Genomic DNA, 22,247 nt, shown 5'->3' with positions numbered 1-22,247 from the left:
AAGAAGAAGAGAGAAAACAAGACAAATAGTTTTTTTTTTTTTTAACATTTTATTTATTTATTTGTCAGAGAGAGAGCGCACACAAGTAGGGGTAGAAGCAGTTTCCCGGCTGAGCAAGGAGCTTGATGTTGGACTCGATCCCAGGACCCTGGGCTCATGACCTGAGCTGGAAGGCAGACACTTAACCGACTGAGCCACCCAGGCACCCCAAGATAAGTGGAATTTTCAAAAATAGGTAAGATGGTAGAATTTGGCCCAAATATATGACTATCAAAATAAACATAAAGGAACTTACACGGGTATCATCAGTTAAAAGACAGACATGATGGGACGCCTGGGTGGCTCAGTCAGTTAAGCGTTTGCCTTCAGCTGAGGTCAAGAGCTCAGGGTCCTGGGATCGAGTCCCACATCAGGCTCCTTGCTCAGTAGGGAGCCTGCTTCTCCCCCTGCCTGTTGCTTCCCCTGCTTGTGCTCTCTCTCTTTCTGTGTCAAATAATAAATAAAATCTTAAAAAAAAAAAAAGACAGACCTGGTAAGATTGTATTAACAAAAATTTAAAAATTTAACTCTATGCTGTATATAAGAAAGTGAAAGGATTTATAAAAAATGTACAGAGGCAAATGTTAATCACAAGAGAACAGAGATAGCCATATTAATAAAAGATAAAGTAGGCTGTAAAATAAGCAATGTAATTTGGGATAAATAGAGTAGCAGTGAAACTTCATACAGGGTCAAAAAGTTTCTTTATTCTACAAGTCAACGTAACAGGCACAGTATTTTCAGACTCTCTTTCTCTTTTCAGTTAAGATGACTACCCTAATTTAAAAAAAAAGCCATTGAGATTATATATGCCAAGCATGTCACACTACCTTTGACTCATTCCACACTCTTCTGAAAATAGCTCTTAGAAATTCATTCCTCTCATAAATGAATAGAATTCCAAGAAGTGAAATGAAACAGAGAATCCAAGTGAAGCATGTTCACAAAACACCCAACAATGGGCTCTTATTCCTTCATTGTCTCTTAAAAGCAAAACGAAAAGTCCAGATTAGCTTTTCTTGCAATTATATGTCTTAGAAATCCTATCATTTTCCCCCCAAAAGTATTTCTGTTATACAGCATGATAAAACTCCACGTTATCATTCACAGTATGAAGAAAATAGCATCACTATACATTGAAACAAAAAAAATCTTCATTTTTCTCTTAATGTAAATATAATGAATATTTAGTAAGAAAAACATTACATAATTACCCTAGGTAATAGGATATCATAAATAACTTTTTCAAAATATAAAAGGAATAGTTCAATTTAAATAATTAAGACAAAAAAGAAGCACAAAAATAGATACCCAATGAGCCAAAGCTATATTCTATGAATCAATAAATAATACTTTTAAGGCCCCTAAATTAACAATGATACATCAGAAAAATACAAATAAGCTCAATAAAATCTCAAATATAACTAAAGCAACTAATAAAACGGACAGTTAAGAATAGTGAAATATTAAGCTAGAGGCATTTATACATATCACACTGGTGACCTAATCTGATGTTAAAACTATTTCACCCCAAGATGAATTAATTTATGTTCCTGAAAATTCACGTTCAGCAAGAAAATGTAGTGGTTGGAAAGAGACTATAGTCCAAGCTAAAACAGTTCTGGGTCCTCAATTTCTATATGAAAGTTTCATGCAACTGTGAGACTATCCAGGGTTCAAACCACGATATTCAGCCTCTGCTTTTAATGGCTATTTCTATTTTGTATAGTAAACAAATGGCTCTAATTCTCCATTCATCAGAAAAATTTCAGGAATTAAGATCGCTATCTTTCTCAAATTAGATAACATGTACTCCAAAATAGGGAGCCTTCTGCCAATGTTTTCAGAAAAAATATATGCATATATGATTGTTCATACTGTCTTACAGTTTATAACCATTCATTACCTCCTTTCACTCTCAGCTCTGTTCAGCCATGAGCACAGGTTAGTAATAGTTCATTAGCATTTTACACTTTTTGCTTAGGGCATCTTTTGCTGTGGGCCTCAATCACAGCTGGCAGCTTTTCAGGTCACCTGGTAAATGGCCAAAGCAGGATACAGAGTGGGTATATGCTTCTTCCAAGGCATCCCAATTATTAGGTCTCTTTCTTAGTGTTACGGGGTCAAAAGCACAGCAAGTTGTTTTTCCCCTTGGTGGGATTATCTTGGGATCTCCCAATGGCACTTTTAGTGTTACAGCAGGATCGGACATCAAGGTTGTCTGGTCTTTCCTTTTTCAAGGGGATCTGATAGTGTAAACAATTAGGTTAGGGAATTGGCTGATCATGACTTTTTCTTTTCATGGCTTAAGTAAGACCTCTGTTTACTGGACCAGGGGTTTTTGTTTCGTTTTATATTATGTGATTGTTCCACTCCCAGTTTTTTCCTAGGGAACTCATTCATAATCAAATAGTCATAGCCAGATAGCTCTTCCAGACAGGCCAGTCTGATGATTGTGCCAGTCCTACTGCCTATTATGGTCTTGCTTTGTCTTTGCCTCCCCCATGGTGCTGCTCATTTCCAATGAAATATTTCATAGCAGACTTTCTGGCCTACAGAGAATAGCTATTTTAAACAGATGTTTAAAAACAGATCTTTTAAAGATACTCATACTTTCTTCAATATATATTTCAGGTGTTTGTTGAAGAGACTATTATCTAGACCCTCTAGATTTGGCCATTCCTATAATTTCTAAAATAAAATATTTCTAACACTTAACATCCAACTTTCTTTATTGAACACATTTTTAAGTATGTTTGTGTATGTGTGTTAACCAAGACCAAAAAAAAAAAGTGTTAGAATCAAATCAGCTAGTCTATTTCATATAGAATCTCTGGTATATGAACCATACTGACAAATTCAGTAAAGTAAAAATTATGCTGCTTTCTCCTTAAAGCATCTACAAAATCTATTCTCACATATATTTCCCACTTTAGGGTTAATATACATTGGCATGTTCTTGCCTGCCATTATTTTGTTGTGTAACATTTTAATTTCCAATTTTGATTTTGGACTCTGGGGTATGCCAGGATATTATTCTAATTAATGGTCTATGGATGAAAAGATGTGGGGCATAAGAAAGACTGTTGACTTCTTTCTCAGTGTGAACTCTCTCAGATGAAGGTATGCAGGTATCTAAGAGCATGAAAGAAAGCTTTTCAGATAGTAGAGTCACTTCTCTATCAAGAAAAACTTTGGAGGTTCAAATTACTCTGATGCCTCTAGATCATTTTTTTTCCTAATGGATGCCCTAACTTTCATGCAAGAAATTTAGCAAAGTTCTGATAGCAGTCATTAGTGCTCTCCACCAATTATTTCTAGTTCTCATATAGGAAAAACTGTACTTCGTTCCCCCCTTGAAGTTATGAAAGGCCATATGACTTCCTTTGCCAAATATATATGAGCAGAAGTGGTGTCTCCCACTTCCCTTCCAAAAGCTTTAAGAGCCACTTCACAATTTGTCACACTTTCTTTCCTTCTCTCTGCCACAATCACCAGCAATGGCCCAGATAGTGGCTGTTGCATCAGCCGGGTCCTGGAGTGAGGCGGATGCACAGCACAACTGCTGGCCAACCCTGCAATGGATTCCCAGTATGAGTGACCCTTATTGTTTTAAGTCATTGAAACTGTGGAGTTGTTTTGTTATCATAACCTCGTCTATCCTGACTCTGAATTCAACTCTGAATTCAACTGGTAATTAAACACTGAGTTTGATTCTTGGCTATCTCAATCCAATAGGTATAAGATATAGGAGATTCTTTCAACATAGTCATATAAAGTCCCTGAGTTTACATCCACTTTTTCAAGCACGTACTTTAACATTTTGAGTCTATAATTCCATTGTCATTACTCATCCAGTGCCATCAAGATCCTCCCTACTGTGCCATCCTTGAATTCCTCACACTCTTTATATTATTCCATGAAAGAAACTATTCCAAGCCCCCAAACTTTATCTTTTATTAAGATTTGTTTTTCCCAAAGACCATAGATCATAACTTACATAGCTGCTTCATCAAAGCACACTGTACTTGATATATCACCCTTCCCTGAGGGTGATGTCCTCATCACTTATATTTCTTGGTTGAAAGTGGCAGACGCTAACTCTGGTTAACTTAAAAAAAAGAAGTTTATTGGTAGTCTATTGGGGTCATGCAGATAAGACAGGAAGTTGGGGGGGGACGCCTGGGTGGCTCAGTCATTAAGCGTCTGCCTTCGGCTCAGGGCGTGATCCCGGCGTTCTGGGATCCAGCCCCACATCAGGCTCCTCTGCTGGGAACCTGCTTCTTCCTCTCCCACTCCCCCTGCTTGTGCTCCCTCTCTCACTGGCTGTCTCTCTCTCTGTCAAATAAATAAATAAAATCTTTAAAAAAAAAAAAGACATGAAGTTAGGGGACCAAACTTGGCATGGGAAAGAAACCAAGGGAGGTCTAGAAACAAGGAATGAAAAATCAGGAGGAAGCAATTACCCTAAAGCTAGAATAACTTTTTCTGCCCTGAAAGATGACTGGCTATTCTCTCTGTCCTTACACTACTAACTCAGACTTCAAAGTCTTGGAAGAAAGTTTCCAATTAGCAGAACTTAGATCACAAGCTCACCCACTAGCAGTTCCAGGGGGTGGGAGAGGAATGGTCTGGCCTTTCAAGTTTCATTGTTAGAGGCATAGGCCTGAAATTCCCTCCCACCATGATTATACACAGTGGAAGGAAGTAAATCCTCAAAGAAATCAGATTCTACTAGGCAAAAGAATGGATGCCAGGCAATGACAATACCTAAAAAGATAGTTGTGCACTACAGAAGTGAGAAAAAGGAGAGGATGATATGGTCTTTAATGAAAGGTTTATGGCTTCATCATGTTGGTAGGTTACTGTAGGAACTCAAGAAGTCTTCACTTACCAAATGCATTTTTTTTCTTGCAGGATCATGCAGCTGAAGGCACTTTGGAATGATACAAACCTTAATTCAAACCAGAGTCTGTCATTTACTAGACATTTTGGGGCAAGTTCCTTAATACCTTTGAATCTCTGTTACCTATTAGAGTTGCCTGACGATTCTGAGCTAATATGTATAGACACACACCCTGCACTAAATAAACATTAGTTTCCATCCCCTGTGTATTGATCAGGGTTCTTTAGAGGAAAGAACCAATAGGATATGTATATACAAAAAGAAAGAGACTTATTTTAAGAAATTGGTAATTATTTTAAGGAACATGCAGTTATGGAGGCTGGCAAGTCCAAAATCTTCAGGGTGGGCCAGCATACTAGAAACCCAGAGAAGAGCCAATACTGTGATTCAAGTCTGAAGGCCATCAAGCTGAAGACTCAGGAAGAAGCAGGAGTGTTGCAGTTCCATCATGAAGGCCATCTAACGCAGAATTCCCTGTTACTTGGAGGAGGTCTCTCTTTTGTTCTATTCAGGCTTTCAACTGACTGTGGGAGGCACACCCACGTTATGGAGAGCAATCTACTTTATTCAAAGTGCACCAATTTAAATGTTAATCTCATCCAAAAACATCCTCACATAAACACACAGAATAATGTATGACCACATATATGGGCACTGTAGTCCAGCCAAGCTGACATATAAAATTAACTATAATACCCTGAGAGATGCTATTATTCAGGAAAATAGTCTTCCTTCTTTCCCTGCATTCAGTAAAGCACTTTTTAAGGCTGTTAAAACCAGTTGAGCAAGGGACGTCTGAGATTGGGCATATGGGAATGATGGGAATAGCAGATGTGAGCCACAAAACAGTAGAACCCAGAGGCTAAGTTCAAGTTTTAGAAGAGGCTCACTCCCAGGGAGTCCTCTGCTGTGGCAAGAAAAAGGTATAATCAGACTCTACCCTCCCCTCCTCCAAAATGATAACCTTCACCAACACCAACTCCTATCAGCAAATCTTGAACCTAATCAAAAATGAGCTGATCATCTGCAAGCTTGTGACTGTCCACGCCTAAAACAATGCCAGAATAGTACTTTGCCCCACTATAGGGCAGGAATGTGGACACAGATAGGCAAAGTGTTTACTTCCAAAATTCAAATGCATGAGGATGACATAGATGAGAAAGATAAGATTTCTGCAAGGACTTCTCAGATGATAGAATGAATGCAAGAACACTAATGGCTGTATGTAACATGGCACGTACCTGGAGATGAACAAATGTTCAAAATCAAGATTCTCATGAAACACATCCCCAGGATGAAGACAGACATGGTCCACAAGAGTCTTCTGAGTGACCATGCTGAAGCTATCTGTGTTATGAAGAGCAGCTACAGGCCAAGAAGGGAAAGATCACCCAGACTCTGTCCAAGAAAGAAGAAACTAAGGAATAAATTTCCTGTTTCAATCTGTATATAGTGGCCTCATCAACAATAGATGATTCCCCAAAACCCAAGACTTTATCTGGGAAAAAATGGTTAAAGAAAAGAGAATATCTGAAGAATTTAATAAGTGATCAAAATAATATCACTAAGTGAAGGTTAATGTAATATTTAGATTTAATTATACAAAATTGTTATTATTTGATCACTTTTAACCTACAAAAATGGCAAGACTGTTAAAAGTCAAAGTGAAGCCAAGGTACCATCAGTAAACAGGCAGATCCCATCCTACAAGTTATTGCATCATCTTTCTAAGTCTAAGGAAATATAGCAGTTAATTTTAAGAGGAAAGCAGACTTGGAAATGTCAATACTACAATTCAACATTATAAAACCGGGGCCTTGAAAGCAATAGAACAGCTAGTAAAAATGGTGCTGATGTAAAGTGTAATACATATCACACACATTCGTACAATAGAAAGAAACCTTTCTCTTGCAAATGGAAAGGTGTTTTAGCTAAGCAAGGGCTAGACTGTGGGCAATGGTTGGGGGTTGAGTGATAAAAATACACATGCATGTGTATATACATGTACATGCACAGATGTGTTTGTGTCTGTGTAGATGTAGGGGTACGTGTGTTAATGTTTGTAGGTTTATTATATGTGTGAACATGTGTATGTGGGTAGCTATGTATGCATGTGTATGTATGTATTAGTGTAGGTTTAGGTACAGGTGTGTGTGAGGTAAACATTTCTAGTCATGACATTTATACTATTACAAAGAAAACTTAGACCTCATCACCTCATTACTGTAGTTGTTATGCTAAGGTCTCCCAGGGACGTAAAAGGCAGTTGCAGAATTGAGTTTCTCCCTTACAGATGGGAAACAGAATCTGAACCAAGTCTGTCTTCCCCCTTTCACCTTCTCTTTGCCATTTCTTTACTTCCTCTTTTCTGCCTCTCCTTTCCAGATGTATGGGAGTAGGGAAAACCTTTCATATGGGAGATGTCGGCTGCCCTAAGGGGAAAAGTTGCTCCTGCTCCAAGTAACTCATGAGTTTTGCATGCTCGCCCTTGGCCTGTGGCTTCTTCTGGAAATTGATGCACTGGTTCCTCACAGTACTTGAAACCTGATGAGATTTGCCATTTTAACTGCTTTACCAGTTTTTTTGTGTGTGTGTGCTTTGCCATACTACTTTCTTTTTTTCTCAGTTGTATACATTCCTTTTAATAAGGAAGCTTAGTATGTAAATTGTTGAATTAATCAAGTACAAAACTGAAAGGCTTGAATCTAAGGAATTCTTAAGAACAGCATCATATGTTTCTCCAAAGCACTTATTTTCTAAGCTTATTACTTCACAAAGATCTTTTAAGCTTTGCAAATATCACTCACAGACCAAAAGATTAGATTCAGGAAAGCACAGAATGGCCAAAGTCCAAGAAAATACCCTTGATCTGGATAACTCTACAGTGTTTTGGAAGCAGTACAAAGAAAAATGCATAATACTAATATTGGACTACAATGCCCAGATTATAAATCTGATTACCGCCTTAATCATCTCATTTTCAATTCAGACTATTAAGGGAATATTTTACAAAAAAGATTTTGGATTAATTTGAAGTATAGCAAATTCAAAAGAGACAAACTTCTATTTAACTCAACAAGTACTTAGCATCTATTATATGCCAACTGCGGTGAGAAAAGTAGTGTAAGAGAGTAAAGCTGCAGGGAGTTCAAACATTTTCTTGGAAGTGGAAATTCCAATTTTGGTAGCAGCCGTATGAAGCTTTGGTTCACAAAGTTTCACTAAAGCTAGACATTCCAACATACTTAACTCACGGCTTAAAAAAAAAAAAAACCTATGCCAGGAACATGAACACACCTACGAAATTAACAAGGGAAGTAGCCATCAAAGAAACCTTGTGGACCCCTGCTCGGGTTCTGCAAATATTGGAAAAACAACCACCTTAAGTTCAGGGAGGACAGAAATGAGTATTCTCTGAACAAGTCTGTCTCAACATGCAGGCGTTTCAACTCCCAACCTGCTCTCACAGCTCTCCTTCCTGTGGTCATCATGATCCTAGATCCTGGATCACTCAGCCAACACTGCCTCCTTGAAAATCAGTTGTTTTTTTGGCAACAAGGCTAGCAGTGCTTGATTTTACTTCTACAAGTTTCAGAACATGAGAAGCTATTCAGTAGATCCTTTCCGTTTGGATTCCACAGTTCCCATCACAGCACACAATTCTATATGAATGGGTGTGCATCGTTGGAAATGCCCTGTTGTCCAATCAATAAAACTATATTGTTCTCCCTGAATAAATACAGCAAAAGAAACTAAAGATTTGACTCTCGGGGCACCTGGGTGGCTCAGTCGTTAAGTGTCTGCCTTCAGCTCAGGTCGTGATCCCAGAGTCCTGGGATCAAGCCCCACATCGGGCTCCTCCGCTGGGAAGCCTGCTTCTTCCTCTCCCACTCCCCCTTCTGTGTTCCCTCTCTCGCTGGCTGTCTCTCTCTCTGTCAAATAAATAAATAAAATCTTTAAAAAAAAAAGATTTGACTCTCATCCTTGAAGACCCTACATATAGAGGAGAAAACACATATATATATACATATATATAAATATGAAAGAACTCAAGGATAGTTAGAGAAATAAGAAAGGATAACATTATGTTAAATAAAATGTATTGTGGGAAAGGGGACAAAAGAATAATCAAAATGGTATGAAATGAATATGAGAAAGCTTTCTGAAAGTAAGGAAGTGCATTCCAGGTAAAGGAAATGGAATGGACAAGAAGACATGGAAACAGAATTTATTAAGTTACAGGCAATCTTAATTTTATATTTTTGACAAGCATATAGCAGTTCTAGAATAAAACATATTCTAGAAGGGGATGTTTGTTTATTTATTTATAATCCTCTTTGATTTGATGGAGAAGGAAAATAGAATAGAATTTTGATTCTGACTTAGAACTTTTGGTTATGAATTCTAGATTTTAAATGAAATCAGTATTGGCAACATGTAAGTCTAAACTCATAAATGTCACTAAACTTATAGCATTGACACAACCTTAATTTGGGAAAACTTACAGCTTTGACACAACCTTAATTTGGAGTATACCTTTTGATTGAAAGCACTGGGTGTTATATGCAACTAATGAATCGTTGAACACTACATCAAAAACTAATGTTGTACTCAGTTGGCTAACTGAACCTAATAAAAAAAATTTTTTAAAACATTTCAATAGCTTTAAAAAGAAAAAAATAAAAGTGATACTTTACTTCTCTCTCTTCTTTTTTTTAATAGCTTAAAAATCTAACAAATGTTTACATTGCGTATTTTAGAAAAAATAAATGGCTATGCCAGGAGCACAAATTTCACCTTACTATATGAATGACTGTGATAATGCTTAGAACAGAGTGAGTTTGCATAACCGTGGGGATTGGATAAATCTTCGTTCCTGGAAATGTCCAAAAATGAACTAGGCAAAAATTTAGAAGAGCCAAATGAATTTTTTTTATTATGTTATGTTACTCACCATACAGTCTAATGAATTTTTAAATTCCCCTTTGACTTTGATTTCAAGATTCCATGGCTCTAGCTGAGAGCTTTCCATATGAACAATCTCTTTTATTACGCAGTCTTCAGTAGAGGTAAAAATTCTACTTTACACCAGCAGTGAACTACATAACTGCCCATTCCAAGACCAGGGGCTCATGGAACTGCCTAGCAGTTCAAAAAAATTGACCCTGGAGGCATACATATCAGAGTCTCTGGAATATTTGCTAAACTTTTAGATTTCTAGGTCCCACTTTAGACCTACAGTGAATCCCAGAAATCTATATATTTCACAAGCTTTCCAAGTGACTGATATAATATTATAATTTGTAAACCACTACTCTAATCCTTAACATTCCTACTGAAAAGGCAGACCAGTAAGGCCTATTTACAGTTATGACTTCTGTAATAAAGTCATCTGTTCCTTAAGGAGTGAGTTAAGCTCACAAGCATCCCAAACACTGTTTAAGCATCCAACCACCTTTGGAAAGTAAACTTATAACATGTAAAACGTTCCTTGACCTTCTCTTTACAAGAGACAATTTTTTTTTTCCCATGGGCATTACAATTACTAAGAGTAATCTTTGTCTCAACAAAGAACATTGAGTGAATAAGGTCTCAATTATCAGCAGTGTCCGGTGAAGACTTAAATGTATAAATATTTTAGTCTTTTTCATTTCTATTTGGTATTAGAAAAGAACACAGCATTCAGATCACCCTTACAACCTAAACCAGAGAATGCAACTTAAGAAATGCAAGGGAATTATTTTATTTCATTTTACTGTAAAAATATCCACTATTTGGTTGTATTAATAAACCACTACTGCCTTACCATCTGTCCTATGATTTATAATAACAGCAAAATTGAGGATTCTAGAGTCTCACCTACCACTTTTCCTACTACAATTCTTTTTAAGTACAATGCCAAAGATTTAATTACAACAGAGTGGAAATATGGAATTAATAGTAAAAACCCGGCTAAAGTGGACTAATTGATAAAAAGATTAATCATTAAGGCTTTTATAAAATATTATTTTTAATAATATAATGATGTATATTTTAAGTGTGAAATGCTAATAGTGAGCATATATAACCTCTTTTAGGTAAACAAGAGTACAATAATTGATATTATTTATTAAGTTTTTTGTAAATTCTTTGTACAAACAGACCAGGTACAAATCCTGTCTGAATTATCACAAATTCCAAATCAAAGGATTTGATTTATCTGCCTATTTATCTTTTAGACTTTTATAGTCAAATTATCGTATAGATTAGTTACTTTTCATGCTTGCCTTAATTTATTTTCTAAGGACTTTTTTAAAAAACCTTTTAAACAGAAAATGCAATTTAATTTTTAAACTAATGTCTGTAATAACCCTTGGGTACAGATTAAGCATAATGAACATTTAAGTAAGTTACAAAATCTTCCCATGAAAACATTTGGAAAGGTCACTTCAATTTATGAGAGTACATTTTGCTAAAGTTAGGAACATCTTAAAATTTACAGATTCTAAGTTTTAATTGGCCACTGAAAACCAGTCCTCACTTCTAGAAAAATAATAGTTTTTGGTTTGAGGGGCTAAACAAGATCTGAAGAGAAAATAACTATTCATAGAAAATACTGTATTAGAACCCCATTTCAGAGAGAACAGAGAAGTAAAAGAGTATATGTTTTGTGAGTAGTGTGTTAAAATGTGTCTTAATGGGGTATCTGCGTGGCCCAGTCGTTTAAGCTTCCAGACTCCAGGTTCAGCTCAGGTCGTGATCTCAGGGTGGTAAGATCAAGCCCCATGTAGGGCTCCGTGCTCAGCAGGGAGTCTGCTTGGGATTCTCTCCCTCCCACCTGACCTCGCTTTCTCTCTCAAATAAATGAATAAATCTTTAAAAAATGTGTCTCAAGTAAATAACTAGCCTTTCTTCACTTACAGAACTTGATTTACCTACTTAGATACCACAGAGCTGATATTGGAGCAGTTAGTAAGGTGGTGGAACATGACATCGTAGACAAAATACATACCTCAGAGGCATAAAGCCCTTGTTTGTAACCCTTTCAGTTACTTGATCACTTTGGACAAGTTACATAATTTCTCTAAGCCTCAGTTTCTCCCTTTATAAATGGGGATGAATCACATCTACTTTCTAGGGTTTTTATAGAGACCAAATGAAATAATAGTTATAATGTGATTACCACCATAACTACTATATATGAAGCCTCCAATATCTATTGACCATTAGAGATATATATACATGTTCCTGTGCCTGAAACTTCAGAAAAAAGTATAAAGGTATACAAGATAAAATGATACTAACATATTTTTTTAGGATTTTATTTATTTATTTGAGAGAGAGAATACATGAGCAGTAGTAGCGGCAGAAGGAGAGGGAAAAGCAGACTCCCCGCTGAGCAGGGAGCTCGACCCGGGGCTCCATCCCGGGAACCTGGGATCATGACCTGAGCTGAAGGCAGATGCTTAACCGACTAACCCACCCAGGCACCCCAAATTAGTGCTAACTTCTGAGATATAAAAAATGGATTCTAAACAAATCCATGTATAGAACATTATGAACATTATGTAGTCCCTAAAAATCATATTTTCAAAGAATAATAAATAACATGGGAAAATGGTAATGATATAATGTTAAGTAAAAAAGCAGGACATAAAACAATAGATTCTATGAAAAAACCATATGCATAAAAAAGAACATTAGAATTTCTCAAAGCATACAATGGTACTCTCTGGGTGCCTTGCAGATGGTATTACACAGGCCCTGATTTTAGCATCCATGGTCGCTCTCCTTCTGACATACTCCTGTTCATTCATGTCTTTTTAGAAGTACCAAGTTTTTGAGCAACCAAATGACTATAATATTCCGTGTGTATTTTAATACAACAGGATGATCACTTACTTTAGACAACCAAAGATGCATATATTTATTGAGCACTTACTCTGTGCCATGCACTGGGGACACGAATATAAGATACAAATTTTTCCTTAAGGAATCTATAGTCTAGTAAAGGACAGAGAAAAAGTATGATGAATATTCTTAAAGAGTATACAAGATAGTATAAGAGGCATAGATGACAGCAGTCAATTCTTCTTAGATTTGGGGTATATCAGCTGGACTGTGACACATGAGTAAGAATGGCTGTGATTTCACACCTGTGATGCATGTGAGATATCCTTATGGAACTGTCCAGTAATCAGTGGGATACATGAGAGTGGACAGCAAGAAAGAGTTCTGGGATAGAGATGAGAATTTGAGCGCCACCAATACACAGGTGATAGTTAAAGCTATGATAGTTAAAGCATGAAGTTGGTAAAAGTAGTCATGAAGAAAGAAGGAGGAATATGATGCACAAACAGAAAAAAGATGATGCCTCAAAAACAACATTAGTTAAGGGATGTACAAAGCAAGAGGGGCCCACAAATAAAGGCTGAGCAAAAATGGCTAGAGATAGATAAGGAACAAAACAGCTGAAGAGAAAACCCTGTATGGAGTTTGTAAAAGAAGGAAAGGAGTCAACTAGATGTCCAGTAAGGTGAGACATAAAACTAATTGATTGGATATAGAGGTGAGGTTCTTTGGGGTGACATTTGCCTGAGCAGTTTCAGCACGTGCATCTGTGTGAGTACGTGTGCATGTATGCTTGTGAGGGTGGGAAGGTAGAGGCTGAGGTCACTAAATTTAAAAATGAATGAGGATAAAGGGCATAACAGACAATTCACCAAAAGAAAATACAAATGGAAAATGTGCTATATATAAAAATTGACCTTTACAACATACAAATGCAAGTTAGAATCAGATATCAATCAGGTTTGCTTACCAAATGAACACAATATCCTAAAAAATAATCCTCCATTCTGGCAAGTATGCCACTAGACGTCACATACTACTGGCAGGAACATGACATAATTCCCCATTTTTCCTGTTATGTACCTGGAGTAACTGATCTCCCCTTCCTTTGCAGCCCCATTGTATACTATCTGTAACATTTCATTGTTCGTGTAGTGTTCACGTGTAACTCTCCTTCTGGCTGGCTTGTAAGGTTTTTGAGAATAGCTACCCTGTTTGGCTAATGCCTATTCTCATTAGTATCTAGTTTCCATCACAGTGCCTGACTCACGTTAAGTACTTAAGAGATGTTTGGTAAACAAATTTATAAGGACCAGAGTTCCTGTTTTGATACGTTATTTTAGCTAAAATTGGCAAAATCCACCCAAAGTTTGAATGACATGATTTAAAGAAATAAGCGTAAGTGATTTCCTTTATGAAATTCTGGTAGTGTCTGTGTAATCAGATATAAAAGTGGGGACATATACCATGCATCTTGTGCGTATTTACAAATATTTATGCTGTTCTGACCCTCCTTCTATTTTGTTATTTTAACTCTCTCAAAGTAAGTATTTGCTTTTAGTTAAGTCTCCATTTGTCTCCTCATCATTCTTTAAGTATAAACTGTAAAAGCTATCCAGAGCTGCCTCGTCAATCTAAGCCAGTCATACCCTCTACTGTTTGGCTGGGCAAATGACTAAAGCTACGTCTAACAAGTTTATTGAAATCGATGAAAATGGAAAAAGTATAAATTCACTTGGTATTTGAAGTGGGAAAGTAAAACATGAGTCGGCTTTAAAGCGTATTTTTAATGTGCTTCATATTTCCTAAACTGTAATTTTAATGAATCATCAGAAATTATTGTGTCTGTATGCACTATTCAGGGAATCTCAGGAAAAGTACAGTCATCACTGGGCCCTCAGGAAAACAGGTATAAGATTTTATGACACCTCTTCTGTGAGAGCTAAAGTACCCCAACCGTCAGCATTTTCTGGTGTAGCTCTTTTGGGACTGATCAACATCACCTGGAGAATGAACGGAGCCAGGTCTTCCAAAGACCTGGGCAATTTTCTTTAAATATGTTAACATTGCACTATTATTCCCTTGCTTGCTTGTGAAAATACCAAAATGAAGACGATTTCTTTGATTATACATGACTATCCTTTATGTGCTAAATCCGTGATACTCAACCAGGGACAATTTTGCACCCCCCACATTGGGGCATTGGCAATGTCTGAAGACATTTGTGGTTGTCACAACTTAGGGTGAAGAAGAGGGTTGCCACTAGCATCTAGTTGAGAGGGAGCAGGAATGCTGCTAAATATTCCATAATGCACAGGATAGACCCCCAAAATAAAGAATTTTCCAATCCCAAATGCCAACAGTGCTACAGTTGAAACACCCTGTCCTAAACGATAGAATGTATACAACTTTCAGAGAACCCTGTCCATCTTCTGAAGCCCAACTAAGCTACCACCCCTTTCTTGAGGTTTTCTTGGATCAATCCACAATGACATCTTCACAGGTTGGACCTTCCATAATTCAGGTTTCATTTGATGGAGATCTATTTCAAAGAATTTTTGGGGAAACATGTTCACATTCACTGTTGATACCTTCTTCTTCTTCTTCTTTTTCTTCTTCTTCTTCTTCTTCTTCTTCTTCTCTTCTTTTTTTGTTTGTAATTTGTCTGTGTTCTTTGACAAAACTATTAGATAGCTTTCTAAGTCAAAAGACTCATAACTTATGTTACTTTCTCTTTCTAAACTCCTTTTTAAAACTTTTCCAGGATCTTCATTTTAATACTGCTTTCATAGATAATAATTTCTGAAGTGGGAAAAAGAAACTAATTATCCCATTGTTTTTCCAGCTAAAATGTTTGGGTAATATTTCTAGTAACCGGAATTGCCAAAGTCCATTGTCTGGCCATTCTACTAAGAATAAAAACAAAGAAAGAGGCTATGATTTTTGGCCTCTGATCAATCATGTAATTCTCCTTCTATTTAAAGTTTGAAGATTTGGCTTGTTATTTCTAATGCCAGGAATTCACAACCCCCATGAGCCAGGAGCGGTAGGAATGGGAGATGTGGGGGGAAAAGAAACAACTCTGAATTAAAGTCAATAGTTGAATAGAATTCATTAGCAATACTCTTAAGAAACAAGTGATTTCCTTGGAAAAGAAAGGGCTTTCAATAAATCACTACCATATTGGTCTTTTTTTTTTTTTTTTTTTACTGATTATGGAGGGTCCTTTCATATGTCTGACACATACAAACATTGAAACAGTAAGCACATAGGGAAGAGTTTGCCAAGGATAAAAATAGTTATACATAGTGACATGAAGACTTGTGATAATTTTTTTCATTTGATCTATTCATAAAAAAAAAAAAAAACTATCTAGGTTGCCAGGTTACTTGGTTGTACATTTTAAGAAAGGAATGGTCATGATGGAAAGATCTGAATTTTGAATTTTGCCTGAGAATGAGGGGGATGATGATGTGGTAAAGAAATCACTAGCAGAAGCAAACTAGAAGATTTTAGTTTTTATACTGAACTGAAATTCTGTTACTTCCATACAGCATTCCTTCTGAAGCAACACGAACCCAATCCAATCTGCCTTCCACAGAAAATTCCTTCAAATACTTGAAGACAGGTTCTTTATTCTTCCCAAGTCTTCTCTTTGACCACATTTTGACACATCAAACATCTATCCTAACCAAAGACAGGGAAAATTCAGATAGCCAACACTGTATGAGGCTGACACCAGAGTATAAGCCAAGAGTGAGCTGTCTGTCTTTCAAGATCTAAATTTAATTTGACTTGTCTCAAACTCCAATCCCTATATGTTGGAGTGGGCCTCCTTCAGCTGTCTTCAGGGATTTTTAAATAGGGAGGGGAGTTAAAGACTGTTTCTCCTGGTTACCTCTGGCTCAGAGCTTATGTGTTCAGTAAATATTCTGTTTTACTTGATTATCATCTATGGATGTTCTCTTTCTCTTCTGTCTTCAGCACTAACTCAAACATGAAACACAGACCTTTGCCTACATTTTCCTGAAACCAATCACAAAGGCATTTGTGGTTGTACCAAACTTTACTGTAGCTTGGGGGGCAACAGAGGATGCTTACAGTGTAGAAATGCAAATGACTTAAAATTATATAGTAGACATCTTTGTAAAATTATATAGTACACATCCTTGTTTTTAAAAGTCCCTTAGCCATCCTGTTTGGTCCTCTGCCCTTTTAAATACACTTACATAGATTTCATCCATTCTTTTCAATCTAGTATTGACACATTACAGTCTTAGCCTGAACTCCAGCTTGTCTCATAACCTCCTGTGGAAAATGGTCTGGTTTTAGAACATTGCATTAAATGGTACCACTATTACACTCGTCAACCTGGCTTAAAACCACTTTAATGCATTCAGGTGTTCCCTTCCTTGCTCTCAAGTACTATCCACTCATACATGAGATTATAACTTACATGTAAACCCACCCCTCATTTGCAAAGGCCAGATCCTTTTCACCATGTATATGGCTTTGCTTTCAGTGTTTGTTTGATGGAAGCTCCCACCTAACTACCAGATTCAACTTCTGAAGACAGGGCATTCATAATTCCACCTCTGCTCCAAACCTCTGACCAGACCTTGCTGTGTTAAGTCCCACCTTTTTCAGGACAGTATCACATCACATTGCTTCTCTAACAAGCCAACTACATTCAATACCAAACCACTATTTTCTTATTAGTTCTCCTCCAAGGAAACACATATTTCTGCTTCCACACCTTTGGTTATAATTTCCCCTACTGTGTTTGTTTGCTAGGACTACCCCAGCAAAGTTACACAAAACGAATGGCTTAAACAACAGAAATGTATTTTCTTGCATTTCTAGAGGCTAACATCTCCTGTTCTTAAAAGGACATCAGTCATGTTGAATTAGGGCCCACCTAAAGACCTCAATTTAATTTTATCACTTTAAAGTCCCTGTCTCCAAGTGTAGTCACATTCTGAGGTACTGAGGGGTTAGGACTTTAACATATGAATTGGAGGGGTGGGGAACATAATTCAGTTCATAACACCCACCTAAGTTTTCTCCTTCCTCTTCCTCTCCAAATCTCAACCAATATTTAAGGCCACATTCAAATTCTATTTCCAGTCCTACTACCTAATAATTATAGTTAACTCTCTCTTCTTCCTTTAAGCTCTGACCTTACACACTTTGGGCACTTCTATAGTTTCTTTTCTTTCTCTCTTTCTCTTTCTTTTTAAAGAGAGAGCACACGTGCGTGCACACAAGTTGGGTGGGACAGAGTAGAAGGAGAGAATCTTAAGCAGGCTCCATGCTGAGCTCGATCTGAGGAACCTGAGATCATGACTTGAGCTGAAATCAAGAGACACTAACTGACTGAGCCACCCAGGCGCCCTGGCACCTGTATAGTTTTACCTTCCTGGGTATAGGTCTCCAGAAAGTTCAAGCTCTTTTAAGCTCTCTAAGTTGTTGGTAAGTGCTTACTGAATATGGATTTAAAACTCAACCAGATTGACTTTCTTCAATCCAAATTGCCTTATTTTCAGAAGAACTTTTCAGAGTCTATGATATTGCTTTCATAGATGATGGATAAGTTCCTAAGTAGTAAGAAGTCACTACTCTGTTACCAACCAAAAAGTAAGGTGCAAATATTTGAGAAGAAAGATTTCCCCTTTGTATAAGCACATATGACATCTCTTCCCTAATTCTCAATAAATCTTAAACTTTCTGTCTTTAACATTTTCCCCTCCTCTTAAGTAGCTCCTTTAAACATTTTCCCCTCCCCTTCCAGGGATCCCTGTGACCAAATACCATAAGTTACAGACTTAGGTATCTCACTCAAATTCTCTCTTGTGCATTGAACTCTGATACTTTCAGGTCTTTCAAATTGAAACTTTTAGCATTTACTTCATGAATATAATGGAATCTAACATGAATTTATGTGTAGAGTATATTCAAATTGGTCTACCTGTATTATCTCATTTAATCCCGAACAACTCTGTGAATGTATACTATGATTCCTTCTCTTTTGTATTTGAGGAAACTATGGCATAGAAATGCTAAGTAACTTGCCCAAAATATTATGGTGGGTAAAACAAAGTAGTCTGACACTAGTGCCCAACACTTAACTGCTCTGTATGGGTCCATCTACAAATAGGAAAGAGATTGTTCTCTGTCTCTGTCTCTCTCTAGTATTCTTTTTTAAACTTTAAGTTTCAAGTTCATAATTACAAATTATTTTTCTAATGTAAATCACATATCCCTTTTTTTTTTAAGATTTTATTTATTTATTTGTCAGGGGGAGTGGCAGGCCGAGGGAGAAGCAGGCTCCCAGCTGAGCAAGGAGCCTGATGCAGGACTCAATCCCCAGGACCCCATCATGACCTGAGCCGAAGGCAGACGCTTAATCCACTGAGCCACTCAGGCATCCCCACATATCCTTTTGATAAGGACTTTCAATCATAGAGAAATATTCTTAAGTATATTTGTTCTAATGTTTTTACCTTGTGTTTCAATCAGTTGAGCAGTATGTGTGGGAAAAAAAATTTTGACTCTATTTACAAGTTCTCGAGCTGTTTGGTTTCCTTTGTAATCAGTTCTCTGATCTAAGGTCAAACCAGACAGCGGCCTGTATGTGATTATGCTGCCCTCACCTGACAGACATTGGGAACTGCAAGTAGAATGGACTCCTAACAAAAACTCCGAAGCCCAAGTCGGAGGAGCTGAGAGTACCTACCCAAGAATTCACTGAACACTTTCAAAGCCACTTTACTTGTGACCTTGAAAAGCCAGTGACATGTCCTTAACTTACTTCATAGAAGAAACAAACCAAGTGAGAGACTATTTAGTTAGTGCAAGTATTTATAACCCTACGTATTTTTAGGTATTACATGCATTTACAATTTGATAATAGGAAATGTCAAAAAGTTCTCCCTGTGAACTCAACGTACTAATAAAGTTGGTATGTTACATTGAAAATTGTGTTTTTAAAAACCGGAAAATTCTTGAAATTTCTCCAGGGGTGTATGTAATTTGCCTATTTAATTATACAACTTGACAAGCCCTGGCATTTTTAAATCTCTTTAATATTAATCTTGGAAAATGGAATTTAGAACATTAAACTTAAATCCTCTATTCATAATTATAAATATGGAAACAGCCTATGTTGATTAACTATAACAGTAGAGACCATGCCCCACAACAAAACCCACGGGGGTCTCCAAAAGGGTTCTCTTTCTCTCCTTGATAAACAATCTGTTGCCTTGCAAATGCAGTGGCTAAAATTCCTCATTGGTCATAATTTTACATGATAGTCTCATTGAATAGAGTTAAAAACCAGAAACAGAGCAACAAAATTCCACCCTTGTTGATATAGACAACTCCCTAGGAAATGTAAATCTGAGGCCAGCAAAAGGCCTCAAAACTATTTCTCAAACTGGTCTGCCCCAGAGCCTAGGATTCCTGCCATTGATACATTTTTTCCTACTTACAATATGATGTCTCTGGTAGTTTCTCTGATAGTACAATTTTGAAATATCAAAATACAACATTATCTAGAGAGATAAGACACTATAAATCACAAATTCTTCAGCACAGATTAGTTTATCAGAATACTTACTGTCAAAAGGAAAGCAGTAAATAATACCTTAAGAGGAAGAAGGGAAAATGCAGGTAGCGTTTAATGGATGGGAGGATAGAAGAATGCTCCAAAGCATATGGGACTGCTGAGGAAGAGCCACCAACGTGGGCTGTAGAAGTGGGAGCAAAAGAAGATCACGTAGGCAAAAGAAGCCAAACATTGAAAGGGAAAGGGAGAAAAGGCTGAACACAAAACCTGGACTACTTGAGAATTTTAGGTAGAACTGGCCTTGTTGACCAAAACTAAAATATAGAGATTGTCAAATAAGAAAGGGAAAATCTTTTTTATCAGAGTTTACAGATTAAACAAAGCAAACAAAGGACAGAATGATCACATTTGTTTTACAGGACTTTAAAATTGATGACTTTACTGCAAATAAATTCTCACTTTCTCCAGCTAAAACATTCTGCATTTGGTAGAATATCGTTTGTCTACCAAACGATATTGAAAAGCTGAAGTGTCGGCTAAATATTGAACAGACTGCTCCATTCCTTCTCAGCCAGGATAAGGAAAGGACAAAATACATTTCTAAAGATTCTATTTATGTCTTGAAATGTTCAGAATAAACTAAATAAATGTAAAAAAAAAAAGGAAAGGAAGAAACATATAAACAATATAATCAAAATAAAATTATGTATGCCAAGTAAAGAAAAGGAATTGTCATGACTCTTAAAATCTAATCTTAATCCTTCCAAACTATAAAAATGAGTGCTAGATGCCAAATAAGTGATAATGTAAATAAGTTTTATTTGTCTGCATATCTGAGAAAGCAATTGTTAGTTGGTCCTTTTCTTGCACCTCCTTGTCCGGGTTACACACTTTCTTGCATCATAATAGTTCTTTCCACAGGAAATATTAATACAGTATCTGTACTTATCTAGTAAAGCCTGGCTCTAGCATCTGAAACAGCAAAGAAAACAGCCCCATCTGGCTCTGCTGCTCTTTCCAATAAAGGGCAGCACAGCGTCCTAAGCTCTGTTCTCTTTTAGTCTCTGCCCTTCTCCCTATTTAAAAAACAACATACTTTAGGTAAAGGTTAAATTTTCTATTTCTAATCCCTAAGGATGATATTCAAAAGATTTTCTTTAAAAGACAGAAGGTGGCACATTGGCCAATCAGGGCAGATTCTGGTATCTGGCTACCTTATTGTTTTCTATACCTCCTGTTCAATCTCAGTTCTACATTTCATTCTAAAGTTTTCAATTTTTAATGCAATTTAAACATCATCACTTAAAATAATATCTGTGTTTTGAAAATAAGACCAAAATATGTGTTGTTTACAATTATAGCTGAAAAATTGCTTGTAACTTAGCTAAGTTTAACATAGTCATACAGCTACATAAAACATGAAGAAAGAGGAAGAAAGAAAGAAAGAAAGAAAGAAAGAGCAAGAATCTGCAACCCTGACACTATCAACATGGTGAGTAAATGCATACATTTTTTCCTAAGGTGCTGATCACATTTTAATAGCACATTTACCATACTGAAAGACTTTTTATTGTAAAAAGCAAGATATTATAGTCTATTCATCTAAGATGACTATCTAATAGGACGAATACTAAATACTAGATTATAAATATTACTAGTAAAAGTAGAGACATATGTCTCTAGGAATTAAAAACCCATCTGGAGTCAAGTTTCTGTCTAAGTCCCGGGTCCAACTCTCACTGACTCTGGGATCTTGAACAAGATACTCAACCTCTCTTAGGTCTGTTTTTTCATCTATTGAATGGTAACAACTCTCCCTCTACGTGGATTATTGAGAAGTTCCAAATGAAACCATGTCAGAGGAAGGGTTTTGTAAATTATTAAAAGTGATTCAAGGTTATGTAA

This window comes from Ursus americanus, chromosome 2, assembly GCF_024610735.1.
Source record: "Ursus americanus isolate L20-20 chromosome 2, mUrsAme1.1.p, whole genome shotgun sequence".
Classification (NCBI taxonomy): domain Eukaryota; kingdom Metazoa; phylum Chordata; class Mammalia; order Carnivora; family Ursidae; genus Ursus; species Ursus americanus.
This window is presented reverse-complemented; position numbering follows the sequence as displayed.